The sequence below is a fragment of the Balaenoptera acutorostrata genome, chromosome X (assembly GCF_949987535.1).
Source record: "Balaenoptera acutorostrata chromosome X, mBalAcu1.1, whole genome shotgun sequence".
Lineage (NCBI taxonomy): Eukaryota > Metazoa > Chordata > Mammalia > Artiodactyla > Balaenopteridae > Balaenoptera > Balaenoptera acutorostrata.
This window is the reverse complement of record NC_080085.1, coordinates 105,149,914-105,158,060: the sequence shown is the minus strand read 5'-3', so window position 1 is coordinate 105,158,060 and position 8,147 is coordinate 105,149,914.

Genomic DNA, 8,147 nt, shown 5'->3' with positions numbered 1-8,147 from the left:
TGGAGCCCACTACGTCTGCAGTTGAGTGAGACGAATGGGAGTGGAAGTGTTGATGGCAAGGGGCTCTGTGGAGGTGGGGCAGGGAACGTGGCAGCCACCGCATGCTGCCTCAGCCTTCTGCATCTCTGTCTCTGCAGCTTTCACCAGGCTGACACCCCTAGGACCCATGTCCACACTCCTTCCAGCACCTTCTTTTCTAGCACCAACACTCCACAGCGACCAAGCCTGACTCTTGCCATCTCCACTCACTTCCCTCTCCACCAGACTGCTGCTATGACTCAGAGTCCTTCCATTATAGTCAATTATATCCATCAAGGTATTGACAGACCCTGTTAACTGCTATTAATTGGTAAGGGTACAAGGTTGAGGCTCTGTGATATAGTAGAAAGGGCATGGAGTTTGGTGCCAGGCAGACTGGGGTTAGAACCCAGGCTTCACCGACTCCCAACTGAATGACTTTAGGTAACTTACTGAGTTGCCACATTTGTAAAAGTGGGAGTAAAATATCCTCCTTGAAGAACTATTGATAGAGGTATCTATTATACCTATACTTTACAGAGCTGTGATGGTCACCAATGGGATAATGGCCATACACTGTCACATAGTACGTACTCAGTGGTATGAGAAGGCACACAGTGGGTATCCTTTATACCCATTACCCCATCATCACAGAGAAGAACCCTAACGGTGGGGGAAGGGAGCCAATACTTATGGGGGATCAGAGAAATTCACTAGTTTGTTTTCGGTCACACAGCTAGTGAATGGTAGAGCAGATGTATGAAGCCAGTCTCTCTGGCTCCAAAGCCCAGGCTCTTAAACAACTTGCTGCCTTTACCTGCATGTGCCCAGCCTAGAACAAAGGGATGACTGACAGCCAACCTCAATCATTCTGGCCAAAGATTCATGCAGGTTGCTATGAAAAAAGTCAGCCCTGAAATATTAGGTGATCACATTGAGCTATGGAAGAGTTGTGCCTGGGCTGTCTGCTTTCATACAGATCTACAGACGTTCCAATGGACATCAGAGTGTGCTGTGAAGCCCTAAATGAACCAACCATAATGAGATCCAGGGTGATTTGTTCACACTACACTAGGGGTTACAAAGTTCTCAAACTTTAGTAAGCACCAGAAACACCTGTTAGGCCTCACCTCCCACAACTTCCCAAGTCAGGAGGTCTGAGGTGGAGCTTGAGAATTTGCATTTGTAATAAGTTTCCAGGTGATCCTGATGCTGCTGGTTCAGAAACCATGCATTGAGAACTGCCAGCTTAAAATGTACTATAATATTCCCAAGTCTCATCTGTGTCCCATCCTCCCAAAATTCCAGGCAGCTATCAGCATACACAAGTGTATCACAAAACCAGCCTCCAACCCAGAAAGCCTAGCTTTGGGTTGATGTCCCTGCTGGTCCCCTTCCTCCCCAGCGCCCTCCCGAGTTACCCAGGCCTCCTGGTAATCAGGATTCCGAGGGAAGAGAGAATGCTGGTGGGTCAGGTTCACGTCTGTTCTCTGCCCCTTCCCTGTCTCTACACCAAGCAGGTAGCCAGACTCTACCCCACTTTGCCTCAGGGAACATTTGTCTTGTTAGCTGATTGTCTGAGCCTGGCTGTTCTCCGGATGAGCACCTTGATGGGATTATGCACAGGAGGGAGGGGGCAGTGCCTTGCAGGGCAGAAATGCGGGAGGGAAATTTCTGCTCAAGGGACCTCTGGGATACAGGGCCTCAGGGAAATGGCTTCTCGGTGCATGCAGGGAGGCTGGACACCAGGCATTAGGGCTCCCAGCCTAGGCAGAAGCCCCCTCCTTACCTCACCTCTCGTGCCCCACGGGCCCAGGAGTGGCAGAGATGCCCACCTTCAAGGAACCGTGGGGACTTGGGCAGTGAGGTGAGCAGCGACAATCACAATGGACTGAAGACCCTGTAGAATACCCTCTGCCCTCCCATTCTTGAGTAACTCACAGGAAGAGGAGGGCCCCTTCAATAGTGAATGAAATTGAACTTTCCATCACCTCAGTGGGATGGAGGGAAGAGCCAGATTTAAACCGCCACTTCTGAGCAAACCTGCCCCGAGGTACACGCTACACAGAAGACACAGCAAGTAAGTGCACACTCTTTATTACTAGTTAGCATCAGAAAACCTCTGACAAATGTTGAGCTTGGTGAATGGGGATCTCCTGGGGGAACTCGAGGACACTTTTTGTTCAGCCTGGAGGCTGACCTAACTTCCCAGCCCCTGGGCTCGACCCTGGCTCCCCCTGGCTTGCAGCAGCTGCCTCAGGGGAGCAGAGAGCCTGCAGAGAACACACCGAGGGGAAGAGAAAGGCCCAGGGGCGTTGTCAAGACTTAGGGTGCTTGTCCCAGTCCAGTTGTATTTCTAATCCAGTAGGTACTCCCAAGGGAAGCACCACCCATAGCACAATGCCTGTCCTTGGAATCCATTTCATTCTTCATCTGCTCTTGACTGGAAGGGGGCTCGGGATGGGGGCAGCCTGAAGCTGAGGGTTCGAGTGTGTAGCCAACACTCTCCCAAAGCATTGTCTTTCTTAAAGACAACGCAGTGGTCTTTCAGACAACTGGGAAAATAGCTGTCCCTCTCAAGGGGGAAATCAGCAGGAGTATGAGAAAAGTCCTGCCTGTACTTTTGTGAGGCTACATTCCCAATATATGCCCCTGCTCATTCCTTTCCAGTGGGATTAATGTGATGAGCAGTTCAGTCATGCAAGCCCTTCCATGCAAGTCTCTTTGACATCGCCCCCAGAATCGTAGAAATGGATCTTGACTTTATTTCAATTGGGCTTACCCCAAAGCCATACTATGTGTAAGGCAAAGAAGTCACTCCTGATATAATTTGTATGCCAAATTAGGCTCTCTCCTGTCATCTAACCAAACTCATCCAATTGAGTTAAAATGTGTGTACCAGATAATAACATACAATAGTAGTTCCTAGCACATAATAGACAATCAATCACTATTTGTTCAATGAATTAATGAATGCAATTTGACAAACTTTCTGTAACCCCTAACATTTAATACTACCCTCCCACCCCCCTCTTTGAAACTCTGCTACGTCTATCTCTTGTCCCCAACAGAAGCATTAAGCTTAACAAAATTTGTCTGCCCTCCCTTGTTGCAAGATGTGTGCCGGAATGTTTCCTTTTCTCTTATACTCTTTACCTCCATCCAATTGAGATCTCACTGAGGTGAAGGTTGCTGAGAGCCAGAAGGGTATTTCCTAAGGATTCACACACTGGGAGCTGGACCTCCTTCAGCTTCACACGAAGTTCCTGGAGCTTAGAGACACAAAGAACAGGCCCAAACCAATGAATGTTATAAAAACAAATCAAGAAACAAATATGAACACTGCTGCAGAATACAGCATAACAATAGCATTCTCAAGGAAAAGCAGTGTTCCTAGAATAAAGTGTATCTTAGGTTCTAAGAGCATGGTTATTCTCAGCCAAAGACCTGGTATTATGGGAGAGAGGAGGTTAGAAGAATACAGAAGGGAGAAAAAGAGAATGTTTAATCACATCAGCCTCTCGAGGGTGTCAACCAATCGGTAGCAGCCATCCAAAGTCCACCAACCTGTGAACTTAAATGCAATTGGAGAAATTTTCCTTTAAAGGATTAATTAACATATTCAAATCTCATCTTCCTTTAAAACAATACACATTATATACACACATATACATATACATGTATAATATGAAAGTGGGAGAAAGAGATCCATATGTAGAAACAGATATGTGTTAAAAATGGTTATTGCTTGATGGTAGGATAATGAAAATTTTTGTTTGATGGATTTTCAAATTTTTTATGATGTAAATAAAAGAGTTAGTTTTTGAGCAGAAGAGGGCCTCCAGAAATTGATTTCTCTTTAGACTATGTGTCCATTCTTTTTCTACATCCCATCCCTGAATTCAATGAGGAGCTTGTTTTGGGCAAGACTTTCCACTCACTTAGTATCTAGATTTTCTGGCATTTATTGCAAGGCAAGTATCAGGAAAAATTAATCCCACTCTATACCTTAGGCAGTCCCAATCCCTCCTCCTGAGGTCTGGGGCAGGTTTCTCCTCTTGCTGGGGTTTAAAGGCTTTCTTACCTCTGGTGGCCTGGGCGTCTGTTCCTGAGGTTGTTGCTTCATTGGGTCTTCTTGGCTCCAGCTGTGCCCCGAGGGATTTACGAAGTGGGAGCCTCACAGGACCTTCCTCTTGGCCTTGGATCCTCGGGTCCCACTGCAGGGCTACCTCCTCCTGGGACACGACTGCAGGCTGCATGCCAGGTTGGTAGATCCCCCCCAGCAGGCATCTGGGGTGGGAATGCTGCTGCTGCGGCTGCTGCTGCTGCCTCTGAGACTACCCTAGGTGCGGGAGGCGGTGGGTATGGGAATGGCATGTGGAATGGCATGGGAGGAGGGGTTTGAACAACCTGGGGCCAGGAACTCGGGGGTAGCGGCACGTAAAGCACACCGCCTGCCGAGGCATTCTGGGCCTCCTCCATCTGCCTGCGCTGCGACGTCGTGACCAGCAACGTGTTTCGCTCCTCTGGGGTCAGGGGCCACACGTCAGCCCGGAGCTGCTGGGCTTGAGACCGGGATACGAACTCCTGGGACTGCATCTCGGCCTGGAGCAGCTGCTTACGCAGGGCCTCGTGCTCCTTCAGCACCTGCTGCAGGTAGCTGCGGGTGCAACGCAACTGCCTGACAGTCTCCTCGCGCTCTTCGCGCAGGCGCTGCAGGTGCGAGGTCAGAGCCCAGGTGGCCGTCTCCCGCTGCCCCACCTGCTCCTGCAGCCGCTGGACCTGGCGGCCTTGCTGCTCCTGATGCCTCGTGGCCACACGCACGCTCAAGGCCAGCGCGCTCCAGGCGCAGGCCTTCTTGATGGCGCGTGGCACCTGCGGGTTGGCCAGGATGGACTGCAGCTCGTCCTCGATCTCGTTCCAGGGCCGTGAGCGGAAGGTCAAGCAGAAGTTTGGGCCGCCTCCGTTACTGAGCACCTCTTCGTTGATGAACGTAACTACCTCGTTGTGGCGGAAACCGCTGCTGGGGTCTCTGAAGTCCACGGCCATGGCCGCCGCAGCCTCGTCGGCAGAGCCACTGCCTCTGTGGTGAGCGGTGGCCGCCAACCGATCCGCCTCTCCGCTCCTCACTCAGTCCTCCTTCAGCCCTAGCTCAGTCCCGGCCTCCTCCTCAGCCTCCTTCCCCTCTCACCCGTGCGTTCTTCTAACAAAGAGTGAAGCGACCCACTCGCCACACCAAACCCCCTCAGGGCGACGAGCTAGCACGTCAGAGATGTGGGCTCCGACTCACGCCGCAAAGCATGTTGGGAACCACCGTACTCTACCCAGAGCCCCCTCTTGGGCGGGCAAGTTGGGCGACTGCTCCAGGGTCCACCCGGGACGCGCTCTCCTTGGCACAACGCCTCCCACAGGGCAGGCTGGCTGGTGACTGTGCTCCCGGGGCCCGCAGTGCGCCTCACAGTGATTCTCGTTTCCAAGAGCTTCTGAAGGACGGCACCTGGATACGGCGCAACAAATTTCAAACCCGGAAGTCGGGTGAGTGGGCGTGGGGGGGGTCCTTTGGTTCAGCTCCCTCTCACTTAACTGTCAGCTGCTATCTCAAACTTTCTATACGGTCTCAAGCTGTCTGCTCTCTTCCCTCATCCTAAAGCAGACAACCTTGGAGTTCGTCTCATCAGGAAAATCAAGTGGCTGAGCCATGAAGCCCCTCGGTTTTCCTTGCTAAACCCTACCTTCATGCTCTAGATCCCAGTCCCTCCTATTCCATTTCCTCAGGGACTTCACTACATCTTATTTCCCCTGTACTTCCTGCATCTCCGCCGCCCCTCTCCCCTCCTGTGCTACTGGATATTTTTCTCCCAGAGGGTAAATCTGTTCAAGTTCCCTCTGTACTTGGAATAATTTCCTCCCTCTAACCCAAGTCCTGGCCTTTCTCTCTTCTCATTAGAGAATAGTCTACACTATGTCCACTTCACTGTGCTCCCTTCACCCTTCAACCTGCTGCACTTTGGTTTTCATCCCCCAAAACTTTAGTGAAAATTCTCTGATAAGGTCACCAGCAGTCCCTACCTCAGTACAAAAGCGAGTGGAAACTTTGAAAGTTAGTTTTCACGTGATTTTTCGGTAGGGTTTGATTCTCTTGCCCATTCCATTCCGTCCTTGACACTCAATACTGTCTTGGTTTCTGTGACATCAAATTCTTCTGATGTTCCTCCTATTCCTCTGGCTTATCTTTCTGTTTCTTTGAACTATTTATTCTTCTTCTGCCCACAGCTCCAAAGTTAGTATTTTCCCAGTTTTGTCTTCAGACCCCTCCTCTTTTCATTTTATATGTTCTCCTTGGATGAGCTTATTCACTGCTATAATTTTATTTTACTTTTATTTTTTTCCTCTGGGCTTCAATTCCATCAGCTGTAAAATGGGAATATAGGACCTACCTTATAGGGTTGTGAAGATTAAATATAGTAATCTATATAAAGTGTTTAGAATATGTTAATTCTTATTGCAATGATTAGATAGTTGCTGCTAATAGAAGTCATAATAGTGGTGGTGTGGGGTCATAGTTCTAACAGTCTGTGCCCAATCACAGCCCCAGATCCTGTCTGGTTATATTATACACACACACACACACACACACACACACACACACACACATATGTAGAGAGAGAGTTAATTTACAAAACTATATTAGTTTCAGGTGTACAACATAGTGATTCAAAATTTCTATAGATTATACTCCATTTATAGTTATAAAATATTGGCTATGTTCCCTGTGCTGTACAATATATCCTTGTAGCTTATTTTATACATAGTAGTTTGTACCTCTTGATCCCCTACTCATATCTTTCCTTTCCCCCTTCCCTCTCCCCACTGGTAAACACTAGTTTGTGGTCTATATCTGTGAGTCTGTTTCTTTTTTGTTATATTCACTAGTTTGTCTTATTTTTTAGATTCCACATATTAGTGATAATATACAGTATTTGCCTTTCTCTGTCTGACTTGTTTCACTAAGCGTGATACCCTCCAGGTCCACCTGTGTTGTTGTAGATGACAAAATTTCATTCTTTTTTATGAGTGAGTCGTATTCCTGTGTGTGTGTGTATCTCAGATCTTCTTTATTTTTTAAGATTTTGTTTGTTTGATGTGGGCCATTTTTAAAGTATTTACTGAATTAGTTACAATATTGCTTCTGTTTTATGTTTTAGTTTTTTTGGCCCCGAGGCATGTGGGATCTTAGCCCCCTGACCAGGGATCGAACCTGCACCCCCTGCATTGGAAGGTAAGTCTTAACCACTGGACCGCCAGGGAAGTCCATCTCAGATCTTCTTTATCCATTTGTCTGTTGATGGACACTTAACGTTGCTTCCACATCTTGGCTATTGTAAATAATTGTAAATAATGCTGCTGTGAACATTGAGGTGCATGTATCTTTACAAATTAGTGTTTTCATTTTCTTCAGATATATACCAAGGAGTGGAATTGCTGGATCATATGGCAGTTCTATTTTTAGTTGAGAAACCTCTATACTGTTTTCCACAGTGGCTGCACCAATTTTACATTCCCACCAACAGTGTACAAGGGTTTCTTTTTCTCCACATCCTCACCAGCACTTGTTATTTGTGGCCTTTTTGATGATAGCCATTCTGACAGGTGTGAGGTGATATCTCATTGTTGTTTTGATTTGCATTTCTCTGATGATGAGTGCTGTTGAGCATCTTTTCATGTACCTGTTTGCCATCTGTATGTCTCCTCTGGAAAAACGTCTATTCAGGTCTTCTGCCCATTTTTAAATCAAGTTGTTTGTTTTTTTGATATTGAGTTGTATGAGCTATTTATATACTTTGGATATTAACCCCTTATCAGTCATATCATTTGCAAATATTTTCTCCCATTCAGTAGGTTGTCTTTTCATTTTGTTAATGGTTTCCTTTTCTGTGCAAAAGCTTTTAAGTTTAATTAGGTCCCATTTATTTATTTTGCTTTTTGTTCTTTTGCATTAGGAGACAGATCCAAAATAATGCTATGATTTATGTCAAAGAGTGTTCCACCTATGTTTTCTTCTAGGAGTTTTATGGTTTTAGGTCTTGCATTTAGGTCTTTAATCCATTTTGAGTTTATTTTTATATATA